The sequence below is a fragment of the Macaca mulatta genome, chromosome 3, assembly GCF_049350105.2.
Source record: "Macaca mulatta isolate MMU2019108-1 chromosome 3, T2T-MMU8v2.0, whole genome shotgun sequence".
NCBI classification, from domain to species: domain Eukaryota; kingdom Metazoa; phylum Chordata; class Mammalia; order Primates; family Cercopithecidae; genus Macaca; species Macaca mulatta.
Window position 1 is genome coordinate 39,061,012 of NC_133408.1, and position 17,087 is coordinate 39,078,098.

A 17,087-nucleotide genomic window follows, 5' to 3' on the forward strand; every position below is an offset into this window, starting at 1 on the left:
TGTGATATTGGGGATAATATCTTCCTCTCCCCGGCTGGATGTGAGGGAAAATATCACAGTGGAGGTCGACGCCGTTTGTGATATTGGGAGTAATATTAACCTCTCGCACCTTGGATAGAGGGAACAAGATGACCGAAAGGATGAATACACGCTGCGGTAGTTTCATTAATGTCAGCCACTACCCCCTGCTTATTAGGAATAACATCATAGAGGAGTGAACACTTTCTTTGATATTGGGAGGAATATCATCTTCTCAAGGCCGGATATCAGGAACAAGCCTATTAATTGTTAATATTAATAAATACAATAAAAATTGATACTAATCATCAACATTAATAATGACAATAAAGATACTAAATATTAATATTGATTCAAAATGTTAACGATTAGTATTAATAATTAATCATAAAACTATTAATAATAATATAATGATATCAATAACTAATGATATTTAAATGAATACAAAGTGATACTGGCAAAACACAATAATTAATATTAAGAATTAATATTAATAAATGACATAATTATTAAAAATTAATTTTTGGCATCCATCATCATCTATTTAAAATAATTATCAATATTAATGAGAAAATATTAATTGATAATATTATTGATAATTATTATAATTGATTCTTAATATTTAATAAATAATTCTATCATTGTTCCCTGAGCAATATTCTGAAGATACACACCCGTCTGTGAAAGAGTTAATCATTTCCAGAGAGAGAAACGATACTACTCACAATATCGAAAACAGGATGTGAGTCCACAATGGCTCCCAATAGCCAAGGGGGGGAGAGGGGGTGGCTATTGGTCCCCACCTCGCGGGGGGTGGCTCACCCCCCTGCGAGGTGGCTCCCAATAGCCAAGGGGGGGAGAGGGGGTGGCTATTGGTCCCCACCTCGCGGGGGGTGGCTCACCCCCCTGCGAGGTGGCTCCCAATAGCCAAGGGGGGGAGAGGGGGTGGCTATTGGTCCCCACCTCGCGGGGGGTGGCTCACCCCCCTGCGAGGTGGCTCCCAATAGCCAAGGGGGGGAGAGGGGGTGGCTATTGGTCCCCACCTCGCGGGGGGTGGCTCACCCCCCTGCGAGGTGGCTCCCAATAGCCAAGGGGGGGAGAGGGGGTGGCTATTGGTCCCCACCTCGCGGGGGGTGGCTCACCCCCCTGCGAGGTGGCTCCCAATAGCCAAGGGGGGGAGAGGGGGTGGCTATTGGTCCCCACCTCGCGGGGGGTGGCTCACCCCCCTGCGAGGTGGCTCCCAATAGCCAAGGGGGGGAGAGGGGGTGGCTATTGGTCCCCACCTCGCGGGGGGTGGCTCACCCCCCTGCGAGGTGGCTCCCAATAGCCAAGGGGGGGAGAGGGGGTGGCTATTGGTCCCCACCTCGCGGGGGGTGGCTCACCCCCCTGCGAGGTGGCTCCCAATAGCCAAGGGGGGGAGAGGGGGTGGCTATTGGTCCCCACCTCGCGGGGGGTGGCTCACCCCCCTGCGAGGTGGCTCCCAATAGCCAAGGGGGGGAGAGGGGGTGGCTATTGGTCCCCACCTCGCGGGGGGTGGCTCACCCCCCTGCGAGGTGGCTCCCAATAGCCAAGGGGGGGAGAGGGGGTGGCTATTGGTCCCCACCTCGCGGGGGGTGGCTCACCCCCCTGCGAGGTGGCTCCCAATAGCCAAGGGGGGGAGAGGGGGTGGCTATTGGTCCCCACCTCGCGGGGGGTGGCTCACCCCCCTGCGAGGTGGCTCCCAATAGCCAAGGGGGGGAGAGGGGGTGGCTATTGGTCCCCACCTCGCGGGGGGTGGCTCACCCCCCTGCGAGGTGGCTCCCAATAGCCAAGGGGGGGAGAGGGGGTGGCTATTGGTCCCCACCTCGCGGGGGGTGGCTCACCCCCCTGCGAGGTGGCTCCCAATAGCCAAGGGGGGGAGAGGGGGTGGCTATTGGTCCCCACCTCGCGGGGGGTGGCTCACCCCCCTGCGAGGTGGCTCCCAATAGCCAAGGGGGGGAGAGGGGGTGGCTATTGGTCCCCACCTCGCGGGGGGTGGCTCACCCCCCTGCGAGGTGGCTCCCAATAGCCAAGGGGGGGAGAGGGGGTGGCTATTGGTCCCCACCTCGCGGGGGGTGGCTCACCCCCCTGCGAGGTGGCTCCCAATAGCCAAGGGGGGGAGAGGGGGTGGCTATTGGTCCCCACCTCGCGGGGGGTGGCTCACCCCCCTGCGAGGTGGCTCCCAATAGCCAAGGGGGGGAGAGGGGGTGGCTATTGGTCCCCACCTCGCGGGGGGTGGCTCACCCCCCTGCGAGGTGGCTCCCAATAGCCAAGGGGGGGAGAGGGGGTGGCTATTGGTCCCCACCTCGCGGGGGGTGGCTCACCCCCCTGCGAGGTGGCTCCCAATAGCCAAGGGGGGGAGAGGGGGTGGCTATTGGTCCCCACCTCGCGGGGGGTGGCTCACCCCCCTGCGAGGTGGCTCCCAATAGCCAAGGGGGGGAGAGGGGGTGGCTATTGGTCCCCACCTCGCGGGGGGTGGCTCACCCCCCTGCGAGGTGGCTCCCAATAGCCAAGGGGGGGAGAGGGGGTGGCTATTGGTCCCCACCTCGCGGGGGGTGGCTCACCCCCCTGCGAGGTGGCTCCCAATAGCCAAGGGGGGGAGAGGGGGTGGCTATTGGTCCCCACCTCGCGGGGGGTGGCTCACCCCCCTGCGAGGTGGCTCCCAATAGCCAAGGGGGGGAGAGGGGGTGGCTATTGGTCCCCACCTCGCGGGGGGTGGCTCACCCCCCTGCGAGGTGGCTCCCAATAGCCAAGGGGGGGAGAGGGGGTGGCTATTGGTCCCCACCTCGCGGGGGGTGGCTCACCCCCCTGCGAGGTGGCTCCCAATAGCCAAGGGGGGGAGAGGGGGTGGCTATTGGTCCCCACCTCGCGGGGGGTGGCTCACCCCCCTGCCATATTGGGAGTAATGTCAGCCTCTCCTCTCCGTGGATATTAGGAACTCTATCCCAGGCTAGGTGTTCGCCTCCTGCTCTGTGAGGAGTCATATCATTCTCTTCCTTCCAGGATATTAATAACAATATCACAGGCCTGGTGAACACAGCTTGCCCTACTGTGATTATTATCATACTCTCCCCCTCTGGATACTGGTAACCATATCACAGAAGACCTGTACTCTCCCTGGGATATTGGGAGTAATATCATAAGCTTCTCCCGTGAATATGAGGAGCAATTTCACCAGGTGGCTGTCCATTCGTTGTTATGTGGGGTGTCATGTCCTAGTCTTTCACCGTACATATTAGGATTAATGTCACCAAGTGAGTGTACACCTACTGCGTTATTAAAACTAATATCATGATCTCCGTCCCTGGATATTAGGAAAGACATCACAGGTAGGTGTACACTCCTTGTGGTATTAGGAGTAATAATATGATTAATTATTAAACATAAATGATTGATTTTAATAATTATCAATGACACTATTAATTAGTAAGATACCTTTATTAATTTTGGATAGCTCTTTTACATATGTGATTATGCACCCTTAAAATTAATTATAATATTAATGTCATTTAACAATATTATTAGTTCTTAATATGAATCATTATTTTATTACCAACATCTCTTAGTAATGATTAAAGCAACATTAATTTTTTAAATCATTATTTCATTATTAATAACGATATTACTATTATTAATATTAATCGTTAACATTTTTAACCAGTATTTTTACTATCTTTATTATGATTATTAATATCGATGATTATTATTAATTTTTATATTTATTAATATTAATAATTAATAGACTTGTTCCTGATATCCGGCGGGGAGAAGATGATATTACTCCCAACATCGAGGAAAGTGTACACCCCTCTATGATGTTATTCCTAATAGCCAGGGGGTATAAGATAACATTATTGAAACTATCGTAGTGGGTTTCTGTCCCCTAGGTGGTCTTGTTTCTTATTTCCTGGGTGGGAGAGGATGATATGACTCCCTATATGGCAATGGGTGTAGACCTCCCCTGTTATATTGTCCCTAACATCCAAAGGTAGAGAGGATGATACTTCTTCCGATTTCACAGTGGGTGTACACCACCCCTGTGGTATGATTCCTAATATCCAGTGGGCGAGAGGAATAGTCTCAATATTGCAGGAGGTGTACACTGCCGAGTGATATTGTTCCTAATATTCAGGGATGGAGATGATATCACCCCCTATAGAGCAGGGGGTGTTCACTCCTTCTGTGACATTGTTCCTAATAGCCAGCTGGGGAGAGGAAGACATTACTCCCAATATTTTAGGGGGTATACACTGCCTTGTGATGTTGTTTCCTATATCCTGGGAGGGAGACGATGATGCCAGTGGCAATATCACAGGGGGTGTACACACCCACTGTGATATTGTTCTGAATATCCAGAGGGAAAGAAAATGATATGACTCCCCATATCACAGGGGGTGTACATCCTCCTGTGATATTGTTTCTTATATTCAGGGGGAGAGGATGATATGACTCTCAATATCGCAGGGGTTGTACACACCTCCTGTGATATTGTTCCTAATGTCCCAAAGGGGAGAGCATAATATTTCTCTCAATATCGTAGGGGGTGTACACCTACTTTGTAATATTGTTCTTAATATCCACGATGGGAGAGGATGATATGACTCCCAATATCACAAGAAGTGTACAGCCACCTGTGATATAGTTCCTAACATCTGGGTGGGGAGAGGATGATATTACTGCCCATACCGCTCGAGTTGTAAAACCACTTCGATATTTTGCCTATAATCCTGAGGGGAGAGGATAATATTGCTCCCAATATCGAAGAAGGCATACACCCCCCCTGTGACACTATGCCTAATATCCACTTTGGGAGACGATGATACTATGCCAAATATCGCAGGGGATGTACACCCACAGTGGGATATTGTTCCTTATATAGAGAATGGGAGAAAATGCTATTGCTCCCAATAGCGCAGGGACTGTGGCTGTACACCCCTCCTGTGATACTGTTCTTAATATGCTAGGGAAGAGAGGATGATACTACACCCAATATTGCAGGGGAAGTACACCCACCCAGTGATATTGTTCTTAATGTACTCCACCTCCCACCACCAGGGATATCGTTCCTAATATCCAGGGGAAGAGAGGATAACATTATGCCCAATATCGTGGGGCAGTGTCACACCCTCTGTGATGTTGTTCCTAGTATCCAAAGGTAGAGATGATGATATTACTGGCCATGTTGCAGGGGGTGTACACCTTTCTGTGATATCGTTTTGGACATTCAGTGGGGGAGAGGATAACATGAATCCCAATATCGCTGAAGGTGTACAGACCCCTGTGATGTAGTCCCTAATATACAGGGGAAAGAGAGGAATATTGCTCTCAATATCGCAGGGGGTGTAACCACCCTGCCCCCTGTATATTGTTCCTGATATGCAGCGGAGTGGAGGCTGACAGTACTCTCAATATCCCAGAAGGTGCACACGCACCTGTGATATAGTTCCTAATATCCAGCGGGAAAGAGGCTGATTTTACTTTCGATATCGCAGTGGGTGTACACCGCCCCCAACCCCGGGGTATCGTTCCTAATATCCAGGCGGGAAGAAGATGACATGGCTGATAATATCGAAGGGGGTGGACACCTCTTCCGTGATATGGTTCCTCTTATCCAGGGGGTGAATGGATGATATTACTCCCAATAAAGTGGGAACCGTACAGCCACCCTGGGATTTTGTCTTTAATAACCACAGGGGAGAGGTGATATTACTACCAACATTGCAAGGGGTGTACACACCTCCTGTGATATTCTTTCTTACATCCAGGAAAGGAGAAGATGGTATTACTACCAATATTGAAGGGATGGACAGCCCCCAAGGGATATTGTTCTAAAGATACAAGTTGAAGGACGATGAGATTCCATCCAATATAACAAGGGGTGTACACCCCGCCTGTGATATGAATTGTAAAACCTAGAAGAAGAGAGAATGACATTGCTTCCAAAAACACACAGGGTTAACACCCACCCTGTGATATTGTTCCTGTCATCCAAAGGAAGAGATGATGATACTACTCCCACTACCGGAAAGGTACACACCCCCTTGTGATATTGTTCCTCATAACTTGTGGGGGAGAGCATGATATTACTTCCAGTATGACAGTGGCTTGACACCCAGTCTGTGATATTGCTCCTAATTTCCAGTAGGTAAAGTACGATGTTCCTGCCAAGAGAGTAGTGGATGTACAGCTGCCCTGTGATATGTCTCTGAATATTCAGGGAAACAAAGGAGGACATTACCCCAAATCTCCCAAAAAGTGTGCACCCGTTGTGTGGTATGGTTGCTAATATCCAGATATGCAGAGGATGGTATTTGTTCTCCTGTCGCAGGCTGTGTACACGCAACCTGTGAAATTGTTCCTAATATCCTGAACAAAAGAGATGCTAATAATGGACACACATTGCAGGGGGGAGTAATTGGCTATTACGATCCACATCGCAGGGGGTGAGGCACTCCCCACGATATGGGGAGTAATAACAACCCCCTCTCCCCACTGGCTATTACGATCCACGTCGCAGGGCACTTCAGGACACCTGCCCTGCCCCAACCTTAACCGAGACAGTGGGTGTCATGGGACCACCTCAGGGTGGGTGGCAGCTCAGCTCAAAGGTATCCCTGCTGCCAAAGACCAACTGCTCCTGCTAGTTTGAATCTGGCCACAGGGTCTCTGTTGGTGAGACAGGTGACCATGAGGCAGACACCCTGAAATCTAGCATGACAGAGCTCAACGCCCCCATAAGAGGCACCATAGCACGAAGACTTTGCAGATATACTAGCGAAGGCCACAGCAGGCCCTGAGTGAGGAACAAGCTGACCAAGATCCTGGGGTTCCGCCACACAGCCCTTAAACCAGGGACTGGAAACTGTTTCCCTAAAGAGCCAGGAGTCAGTATTTTCAGCTTTGCCAACTGATCTTTGCCTCAAGGATGCAACTCTGCCATGGCTGAATGACAGCAGCCTTCTGCAGGTGGCCTGTGAAGAGATGGGCATGACTGCACCCCCATCAAACTTTACTTATGGACATGGACACTTCTCAGTGTCATGAATTGTTATTTTTTTATTTGTTCAACCATTTGGAAATGTAAAATCCATTCTTGATTCACGGGCCACAAGAGCAGGCAGGTACGGGCTGCCGCTTGCCGTCCTCTGGAATGAGCTTAGAAAAGGAAATGACACGTTGGGCCAGCGCAGCCTCCTCACAGCAGATTCGCTGCAAGAGGGTCCTTCGTAGCAACCACTTCCCATCCTTCGTCTTGGCTTCAAGTGCAGCTCAGGTGGAGAAAGAGAGACAGAACCAGCCTCAGCAAGAAGAAGGAAGGAGATGCAGGGTGAAGCAGCCGTGTGGATCGATCACACTCAACATTCACACCAAGCGGAGCACAGGCAGGACCAGCCCGGGGGGCCTAAGTGGAGGCTCTCTGGGGTAGGGGACCTCTGGGTGGGCAAGATTCTCTACCTAAAACTCAAATAGAAGATCTACACAGCAGTAGTTACAGAAAACACACACTAAGAAAAAGGCCAATATAAAAATAGGACACCAAGTTTGGCCAACGGGGTCTCATAAGCCAGTGGGTAAGAAAGCCAAGGAGGGCCCACCAGAGGAGCTGGGGTTGGGTTCCTGCCTGCAGGGTGCCTGGGATACCCCATTCCCATAGACGAGGACCCAAGCTTTGGGGAGGAAGCTGTCAGAGTCACCCAGTGAGCTGCTCAGAGCTGGAGCCACAGAGCAGGTGAGGAGCCTTGGCCACGTCCCCGTATGGGCTGAGAAGCTGGGGTGGGGCACACCCCCAGGGACCGATGGAAACAGTGGACAGTGGGCTCTCCTTCTGCCCAGTGGGACCACCAAAGTCTGGAACCCAGGGGCACACCACCTGACCCTCATGCCCAGGCCTCCTGGACCAGGCAATGTCCAGTACAGGCAGGCAGTCTGGGCTTGGGGCCAGGACAGGGATGGATGGTCTTGCTAGGCAGGCCTCCTTCTCCCTACCAGCTGGGCTGGTTGCACTGTAGTTTTGGTTCTGGCAACATATTGCTGCCCACTTTGGCCACACCAGTCCCTGGCTCCCTGGTTAGACCCAGTGCTGTCCAACCCACCTACACAGGCCCCACACACCCAGTGCCCACCAGGCTCCTGTCAGCCAGGAGGACCCGCGCTCATCCCCTGAAGTATCCGTGGGAGCCTGCATCCCACAGGGACCCTCATCTCGGGGCCAACCTCCATGGGGTCCTCTTGGTTGTGGTGGCAGGGGTGGGGGGCAGTTGACCTCCAGCCCTTCCATCCTGGTCACTGTGTTTTGTGGGGATCATTCAGTCCTGGGAGCTTCCTGGCGACCTCAGAAGGAAGAGAACAGGGTAGCCGTGGCAGCCTCAGCCCCTGGCTCTGGGCCCAAGTGCAACAATCTTTCGGTTCTGGTTTGATCTGCTTGGTAACAACATGTCTTGTCATTCACACAAGCATTGGCTTCAATATAATGCATCAAGGGACTGTGGAGGACACAGATCAGCCTCCAGGCCAGTTACACCTGGTGACTTAGCCAGTGCAGGCTGGGGAGTGGAAAAGCTGACCCCTGACCTCCCCACCTACCCTGCCCACCAGATGCCAGTAGGGGCCAGGGATCCCTGACTTCAGGCAGAGGCAGACAGCTCAGTTGCTGCCTCCTTTGATCCCATCCCAGGGCCCACAGGGCCTGGAGAAACCTGGCAGGGGCTGAGTTGGGAGAATCAGGCAGGGAGATGCCAAGTGAAGAATGTGAGGGACTGGGTATGAGGGGCACTAGGGTACAGGGTCTGCTTCCCCTGGGGAGGTGGCAGTGAGACATATAGTAGCCAAGCCTCCACAGGCACCACCCTGCTGCCAGGCACACGTGGTGCCCATACCCACCCCAACGGCTGCAGGAAGGTTCTTCATCAACAAAAGGGGAGGACGCACCCACAGCCACATAGGCATTGGTGCCCACACACACCAGAGAAGATAATTGCTGCTGTGCCCAAGGTGTGGGGAAAAGGGCAATGTCCCCTTCCTTCCCATGGTGGGTCCAAAATTACCCGCTCCTGCCAGCACCCCCTCCCCCAACTCCACAAGCTGCTGACCTCCACCACAGTGCCATGCCACGTGCCAAGAACAGCTCAGCGGTACATCCCAAAGGGTGCTATCCTGGAGTGTCTGTGCTGGGCAAGGGACACGTTTCCTAGTCACAGAGGTTTTCTTTCTTTACCGCTCACCGGCCCTGTGCCTCGGTTTCCCCCACTGTGGCACAGTGTAAAAATCCCATCTTGAAGGTTAGGAACCCAGAAAGGTCACCACACCTGGTGAAATGGGGGGTGAAACTCCCTGCCTTGGACCTCTTGCTCCAGGACTGATGTCCACTGGGACATGGCCAGGCCAGCATCCTGGGGAGGGCTGCATTCCCTGCCTGGGGAACCTTGCTCCCAGTTAGGGGTCACTGGAGTTGAGGCCCCTAATGGATTGGGGAGGCACAGGGGTAGAATGGAGGTAGCCCCATCATACAGGCCTGTGTAGACCCCAGAAAACAAGCATTGAGTTCAGACTCTTGTGTGAAGTTGGCCACCTGAAAGTATTTGGGCTTTGGGGTATGATGAGGGCCTGGGGTCAGGGAACAAAGTGTTCTGGTTTGGACACGCAGGAGGTTCTCTGCAGCTCTCTAAGGTACAGGGTATGTTGCTAAGTATATGCTTTTAAAAACCCAGGAGGAGGGGGCACCCAGAAGGGGCCCTGAAGTCAAGGGCAAGGTCCAGCCTTTCCACCTCCCCAGCTGAAGACAGGCTGGAGGACAGTTCTCCAGAGTTTCATAACAAAGAAGAGAAAAAAGAAATCAAAAAGACCTGGAGGATAGACAAGCTAATGAGGGCTGACTAGGATTACACTGCCTAATCTTCAAAACAAGCCTTCCCTATCTGTCCTCTGGGCGAGGTGAGGAAACAGGTCACAGTAGGACATTCAGACCCTGGGCAGGCAGCTGGCAGCCTGGAGCCCAGTAGGTGTAAACACATTTTGACTAAGGCACGTCCTGCACAGCCCTAAATCCATTCAACCTTGAGTCAATACAGCACCTGCTTCTGTGATCACAGGGTTGGGTGTAGGGTGACAGATTAACAGCATCTCAAGGCAGAATACTTTTTCCTAGTACAGATCAAAATGGACTTTCTTGTGTCTTCGTCTTTCTCCATAGACACAGTAACAGTCTGATCTCTCTTTCTTTCCCCCACACAGAGAGTGTCACCACTGTATGTCAGCTACTGGGGGACAGGCTTCAGCTTACACCCACCTTCCAAATTCCATCCTCTCACCTTGGCAGAAGGTGGCCAGGAATTGGGGCCAATGGATGGGTGGGGTCTGCACATGACACCGTGTTCAGGTCCCCATGATGGCTTCACACATGGGTGGTGGCCCTGCTGTTCCAGGTGCCACACACATGTCAGCCCCTGCTCAGGCCCTGATCTTTGAGGAGAGGGAGAAGCAGAACCCGGGCACTGACCCCACAGTGCCACTCACACCCACAGACGATTCTCCAGACAGGCATCAGGTCTCGGTCCTGGCCACCTCCCCCTGCAGGGCCTCAGCTCTTTCCTGGGACTCACATGGTCCTTCCTCACATGCAGTTCTGGTAGGATGCATTGATCTGTACCCACGGGCTCTGAAGTGACAATGGTCACGCTCGTGCAGAGTGCAAGGGCACAGGCTGGGTGCCCATTGTGGGGACCCTGACTGCAGCACTCCCAGACTATCATCAGACATGCTGGCCCCCAGGCTTAGCTAGGGCACCAGCGGTAGGAGTGCACTGCTCTGGACTCTGCAGGAGGAGGACAACTGTCAGCGCATCTTTATGTTCTCCTGCTGGTGTCACTCTGTGCTTCTCATCTCCTGGTTGCACGATTCAGGGCAGAACCTCTGAACACCTTGTGGGAAACAGCACAGTCCAGCAGAGAAGAGGAGAAAAGCCCAGCTGCAAAGATGAAAAAATGGCAGGTGTGACATGGACCCCCATTCAGATTCTGTATTTAAATGAGGTCTTCCGGAACACTTGCTCTCATTGGATAATACTTCAAATATATATATATATATATATATATATATAAATACATATATATATTTTTTTTTCATTTATTTAATTTTTTTATTGAGACAGAGTCTCACTCTGTAGCCCAAGCTGGAGTGCAGTGGTATGATCTCGGCTCACTGCAACCTCCACCTGCCGGGTCCTGGTTCAAGCAATTCTCCTGCCTCAGCCTCCGGAATACCGGAGATTACAGGCATGCACCCCCATGCGGGGCTAACTTTTTGTACTTTTAGTAGAGACGGAGTTTCACCATGTTTTCAAGGTTGGTCTTGAACCCCTGGCCTCGGGTGATTCACCCACCTTGCCCTCCTAAAGTGCTAAGATTACAGGCATGAGCCACTGTACCCGGCCCATTGTAGCAGCTTAATCACAGAGGAAAAGAAGGCCTGGACCCAGCAGGAAGATGATGAAAACGGGTAAGAGCAGCTCTCTCACCTATGGTGTTGCCAGGCACTTCCAACTTTCAACATAAGGGATACTAAATAGCTTCCCCAGCAAAAACTGAGATGTTGGGTAAAACCTACAAAAATGCATCTTTGTAAGTGCATTACTGAGCTGGCATTGAAGGATGGAATCCACAGCAGTCAATAAAGAATTGGCAGGAACCAAAGTGGAATTTTTTTTTTTCTGTTTAGACAGTTGCACAGAGGATGGGGCATCAGAAACAAAACTGGATGTCTCTCCAAAATGAGGTCAGAAATCTGACATCTTAGGCTTAAAATAAAAGCCCACCTCAGAGCAGGAGGAGCAAGGAGAGCAGCTGTCCTTGCATTGGTGCTGGGTGGAGGGAAAACCACTGACCCTGAGAACCGATGAGAAACAGTCCTCCAGGAGTTCATGCTGGAAGACCTGGAGAGCATGGGTCAAATCGACGTGGCACCAGGCGGCTGCTCACTTCACCTCTACCCCATGAGAGTGAACATCTTTGCTGAAACAATACAACCCTGTCCTCAAAATTGCTCCCCACATAAAATTCCAAGGAAGATAAGTCCGCGTGCAAAAAGTTACAAAACAAGTCAACAACGTACTGTGGATACATCCAATAATTCAAGAAACACATTCAGCAAAGCCATAAAAATCCAAAAGGTGGAAAAGATCAACTGCTGGCAAAGTATACACTGCTGTTGCTCCTGTTAAGAGATTGTATTTCATAAAAAGCTAGACACGCCCCTCTGTGGCCTCACACTTGCCTTCTCAGGCATGTCTGCCCCAGAAATGCCCTTGGACTGTCTTCTCCAAGAGAAACGTACGGGACAAGAATATTTAGGTAGTGATTGCAGAAATAGAAAACACCTGAAAGCCATCCAAACAGACCTCTATCAAGGAAAAAAGCTGGCATAGTCACATTGTGGAATATGATACAGCTGTGAAAATGAACTGCAGTTAGAAGCATCAACAATGAAAAATTACAGTGAACAAAGGAAATTACTGAAAAATACACTGCTATTCCATATACAGTTCACAAACCATAACATATGGCATTGCTTAATAATATACACAGAAATGATAAACCTTATGAAAAGCAAGACAAACATTAACACATTAGTCCTATGTCTGGGTGAAGAAGGAAGAGCCAGGTGATCAAGGAAGAGCATATTGTAGCCTTTCAAGACAGTTGATGCTAATGGATGATGACATCAGTGCAATTATTAATCTATCGGATTATGCATTCAGTTTTGTTTGTTTGTTGGTTTTTGAGGCAGAGTTTTGCTTATGTAGCCCAGGCTAGAGTGTAATGGCATGATCTCAGCTCACTGCAACTTCTCTCTCCTGGGTTCAAACAACTCTCCCACCTCAGCCTCCCGAGTAGCTGGGATCACAGGTACCTGCCATGATGCTCAGCCAATGTTTTGTATTTTTTTAGTGGAGACGGGTTTCACCATGTTGGCCAGGCTGGTCTTGAACACCTGACCTCAAATGATCCACCCGCCTCAGTCTCCGAAAGTGCTGGGATTACAGGCATGAGGCACCATGCCCACCCAAATTTTATAGACTCTTATATGTCACATATTTCATAATTAAACATAAAAAATAAAATATTTACTGTAGTTTGTAAATGAAAGAGGAATAAAAAGTGTTGCAAACTTTTAAACATCAAACCTGTTGTATAGCTCATAGTGACCCTCGTATTAAGCTGTGGTAAGTTCCAAGTTGTATTTCATTGTCATTTTCTAAAACTAGGTGAACAGATGAAAAACAGAATTCAGTTTTAAAACATGATATTAAGATAATGTTACTGGTTAAAGGTGTCCCGGTTCTTGGTGCCTTGAACCAAGAATTGGACACAACGCAAAAATGGAGCAAGGAAAGAATGAAGCAGCAAAGCAGAGATTGACGGAAAATGAAAGCACACTCCACAGGGTGGGAGCGCCTGAGCACAGGGAGCCCGTTACTGAAGCTTCTGGGCTTCAAATCCCCTCTAGAGGTTTCCATTGGTTACTTGGTGTGCACCCTATGTAAATGAAGAGGAGGAAGTACAATTACAAAGTCATATACTCGGTGTATGCCCTGTGTAAATGGAGAGGATATTTCCTGTCATAGCCCAAGAGTTTCCATTTGATTTCGTTCTCCGAAGTCAGGGTGAATCGGCCTTATGTTCCTGCCTCCAGACCCCTTTCTCCTGCCTCCGTGGAACGGATGGCAGGACATGGAAAAGTGTTCTGTCCAAATGACATGCCCCAGGGCACTGGCAGCTGAGGACAAGAGGGAACCAGTTGGTGCTACTGAGGAACGCTCACCCGTGTCTCCACACCGCACAGAACAAAGTGAGTGTCCTTGTTCTGAACCCTCTGAAGTGAGTATCTTGCCTCAGGGCTTTCATGAAACCCTTTTTTGGAGAGGCTCCTTCTCTCCTTCTGCAGCCACAAGGCAGCTGAAATTCTTCTAAAAAACACAAAGAGAATAAAATAATAGAATTAATGTAATGAATAATAAAATAATGAAAATGAAATTTTTTTTACAGAAGCAGCTCTGGAATTTCATGTATTGGTGGCATTAAAAGCAGAAAATGGGCCTATAGGCCTAGTGGAGTGGCTCACGCCTGTAATCCCAGCACTTTGGGAGGCCGAGGCGGGAGGATCACGGGGTCAGGAGATCGAGACCATCCTGGCTAACACGGTGAAACCCCGTCTCTACTAAAAATACAAAAAATTAGCTAGGCATGGTGGCGGACGCCTGTAGTTCCAGCTACTCAGGAGGCTGAGGCAGAGAATGACGTGAACCCAGGAGACGGAGCTTGCAGTGAGTTGAGATCGCCTCACTGCACTCCAGCCTGGGCAACAGAGCAAGACTGTGTCTAAAAAAAAAAAAAAAAAAAAAAGAAAGAAAAGAAAAGAAAAGAAAAGAAAAGAAAAGAAAACGGGCCTATTATAGAGCTCAATTTAATGGCAAAATTTAAGGAAAGAATAAAAAGACTCTGCTAATAATGATGACATGAGGTGCTCATATTGTCATTTTCTCTGGGACCTAATATTGGGGAGGAGGTGGGACCATCTGCCACCAGGCTCCAGGTGATTTTCAGGCCGTTCCTCCAAATCGCTGCAACCTCTTCCCTGCTGGTCCCTTGATGCTGCTGCCGTGTCGGGCGTCCTGTGTAGCAGGAGGCACCTCGACAGCTTCCAGTGGGATAGGCCTGCAGCATTCTGAGCCTGAATGCCATCATCACTAGGAAGTAAGGAGACACAAGCAGGAAGGGTTCAGGGATGGAGCGGCCGCTTCTCAGGGATCAGTCTCAGGCTCCAGCTGAGAAGAATCCTCTTTCAAGACAATGGCTCCAGGCTGAGGTCAAGGCTGTTTCTGTGCATTATGATGACTGACCTGCATCCACAGGGAAGCGTATCCGGGCTCCTTTTTTCCAGGTGATGTTGGGAACACCTTGAAATGGGCACTGGTGGATTTCAATTCCAGCCTTCCAGAAGCCGCTCCAAATGGAAATTGAGCTAAGGGATGTAGCTGGAGTAAGTAAACAGCTTTAGGTCCTGAACAACAATTTTCACATACAATATAGTATGCAGGGAGAAATAAAGCCTCAGGACCCCAATTCACAACAAAAAAAGAAAAAAAAAACATTAAGCTGGAAGCTGAATCATGCAAGAAAGTGCCTTTCCTTTTGTTCCTAAGCAGATAGCTACAGATAAAGGGTTACATATCTCCACAGGAAGCTGGTCTATGTTCATCTTATCTTATGTAAAGGACTGATTTACCACATGTGAGATGAAGACATAACTAATCATTCCCCATCTGCTCTCTTTCTCTTGCAACCTGAGGAAGACCACAGGCTCCCTCTCTCCCCTCCAGCTCACCCTTTTCCTCCAGCCCACCTTTCCCCTCCAGCCCACCTTTCCCTTCCAGCCCACCCTTCCCTCCAGCACACCCTTCCTCTTTGGCCCACCCTTCCCCTTTAACTACTGAAGACCTCAAAATCATCTTGGGAGGAAGGCACAGACCACAGACTATTTCTGTGATTCAGTTTTTTTTTCTTCCAAGCATGGCCTTAACCTTGGCAGAATTAACTTTTAAATGGATTGAGATCAGTCTCAGGTACCTTTTGGTTTACAATCGGATGCCTCAGCCATCGCACAGCTCTCTGGCCTTTGTACTCTTGTACCAAAGGAGGAGGGTGGATTCCATGATCCTAAAATCCCTTCAGCTCTCCATAGGTTTCTGAGAGGACATAATTACCTAAGAGATTAGAGAGAGCATCATAAACTATACGTAGATGGTGTGTGGCAGTTACGGTTAAGTTTGGCTGCATAAAACAGAAGACTCAAGCTAACAGAGGCTCACACATATAAAGGTCTGTCTTTTCACATGAAAGGAATCTGAAGGCAGGCAATCCTCCCCTGTTCACTGGATCTGTGATCTTATCAGAGAGCCCAGCTTCTCCTATCATTCCCTCAGACACTTTGCCTGAAGGTGGTTGTATCTTCTAGATCACCTCATGCCCCAAGATAGCAGCTTTGTTCCTACAATCAGAGCTGCATTCAAAGCAGCAGGAAAAAGAAAAAAAAAACAAAAAAATACGACACTCAGTAGTTTGGCTCCTTTTAAGAAGTCCTTTTGGATGTGCTACTCAACAATTCTACTTAAATCACATGGGCCAGAATGGACCCACATGGCCACATGGGTGCACAGAGACAGCTGGGGAATGAAGCATTTAGTGCAGAGCCTTGGTCAGAAGAGGAAGAAGAAATGGATGTTGAACCAACTGTTTCTGTCACACGGCGTTTTAGTTGAGCTTGGAAGGATGAGTGGGTTATTCACAGACAGGCTTGGAGAGAGACACAAGCAAGGATCGTGTGTGGAAGAAGCACGTCAGGAATTCGCAGGATAAAAAGAGTCTCCCCCTCACTGCAGAGTCTTCTCGCTAAAAACTCAAGGACTTCTGAATTATTTCCATACTTTTTCTTTCTGAATTTAGAAGATTTACAATTCAATTATATATAATGATAAGACACCATCTTCCTGGGGATTGTTTAAAAACACTGTTTGGGTTTGGAAAGAGGAACCTAAGACCCATGTGGAGGGGGTGGGAGTTTCAAGGTTCCTGGAACACAATGCTGGAAGGAATTCAGGCAAAATATTCCATGGCCTTCTGACTGCTCTCTGGTGCCTGTTGTGAAGTCTAAAAGCTGTGATGCTCCCCAGGAATGGCTATGTTCTGAAAGCTTTTCTAGAAAAGTGTCTTGAGCTGGGCTACATTGTTAGCTCTCTGCTTCACAGAAAGATCCTTCTCGAAGTCCAGAGGGCACTTAGATAAGACAGACTACATGGTACTTGAGGTTTCCTCCGTGGTTTTCTTCCAGACATCTCTGAGGCATCAGAAGCAAAGGTCAATGTCAGGCCTCCGAGCCCAAGCCATGCCATCGCACCCCCTGTGACTTGCACGTATATGCCCAGATGGCCTGAAGTAACTGAAGAATCACAAAAGAAGTGCAAATACCCTGCCTCGCCTTAACTGATGACATTCCACTAC